The following is a 1481-nucleotide window of genomic DNA, read 5'->3' as shown; positions in this document are numbered from 1 at the left end:
GTACAGAGGCCTCATTTTATAAGCCAGTAGTAACTACAACAGCTCTTGTTTGCTAATGCTTGTCCTAGAACATTCATTTCTGATCTCTAGAATGCTTTTCAAAGTGGGTTCTGTGCTCCTCTTCTTTTATACAAGAGGATCCTGGGGCCTGCAGGGTGTGACCTCCACCCTGCTCGGAGCGGCCCCTCCACAGCCACACACTGCCACCTCCCTCAGCTGCTGGTGGTGCCAGACTTGCTTTTGCCAGCCTGGCCTCCCAGGGTTGGAGCTCCCCTTCCTGCTGGCACCCTGGATCTTGGGGCTCTCAGTGGCGGGGGGACTGGCAGTGCACCTTCCTCCCTGTCTCTGTGTCACTCACCCTCATCAGCTGGTAGCTTTGCCTTTTTTGTCCGGGTTCCCTAAGCAAAGTGTTTTCTACTTATAATGGATGTCATACGCGGCAAGCCCAATGTGTTGCTAAAAATGTCACGATTCTGCACGACTTCATTATTTATTTATTTTTTTACATTTCTGGCGCTTCTGCCTCCACCATTATGCCGGTCCTTTCCTGCCCACCTCTGCTGTACAGTTCCTTGTCCTTCTGCAAGGATTCTCACTCAGTCCCGCACACCACTCGTCTGAGGAAGGCCAGGCCCCTAGTCCGGTCACCTTCTTTGTGCCTTCCTGTAGGAGGGCATGGCATGGGGTGATGGCGCCTCCAGGACCAGGCCCAGGGCTGTCATCTGGAGTGATTCCTGGCGGGCTGAGCCCCCAGAGGCTCTGGCAGCACTTAGCCCTTCCTTCTTCTAAGGCACAGTTTCCATGCTACAGTCCCTTTGGGCAAAACCTTTGGCTAAAACAGCCCCTTCCTGCAGGTCAGAGGTAAGTTCCTCCCAGGGGCGTGGCTCAGATGCAAATGTCAGTCCTGTGGTCCTCCTCAGCTAGGTGATTGTGCACTGCACAAATCACACAGCTATACAGATCAGCTGCCTTGGGCTCCAGACCTGAAAACACCTTGAACTTTCTACTTCCTAATGGTCACTGCCTGGCTACAGGAACTGCAGGTCCCTGATGGGAGCGTGGCTCCTTTTACTGCGACCGCAGTGTGTTAGAGTCTGATTTACATTCGCTTCGGCTCCCTTCACATGGGCCTCTAGGGCTGGTCGCTGGCCGCCCTCCAGCCTCACCCCTCTTGTCGCATCTGCTGAGACCAGGCCACTGTGACTTCTGTTTGGCTCCTGTTTGAGCTGGACTCTGTCTTTAAGGTCAGAAGGAGGCCCTGGCTGCAGGGACTTTGTTTGTAGCTCTGCCACCCCATGCCTGGCAGCTCTGACCCTGGAGTCTGACCTTCCTTCAGTCTGTGGAGGAGGTATTGTCAACCTCTGCTTACGCACAAGCAAGTGGAGCTCAGAAAACCTCACCAGCTTGCCCCAGGCAACAGGACCTGCATGCAACCCAGAAATCCCAGCACCAGAGGGTGCTATGATCTGTGGACCCTGAGC

Source organism: Cavia porcellus, unplaced genomic scaffold (genome assembly GCF_034190915.1).
Source record: "Cavia porcellus strain 051 isolate PalLab524CR breed Dunkin Hartley unplaced genomic scaffold, mCavPor4.1 scaffold_21, whole genome shotgun sequence".
Taxonomy (NCBI): domain Eukaryota; kingdom Metazoa; phylum Chordata; class Mammalia; order Rodentia; family Caviidae; genus Cavia; species Cavia porcellus.
Note: the sequence above shows the minus strand (reverse complement) of the source record.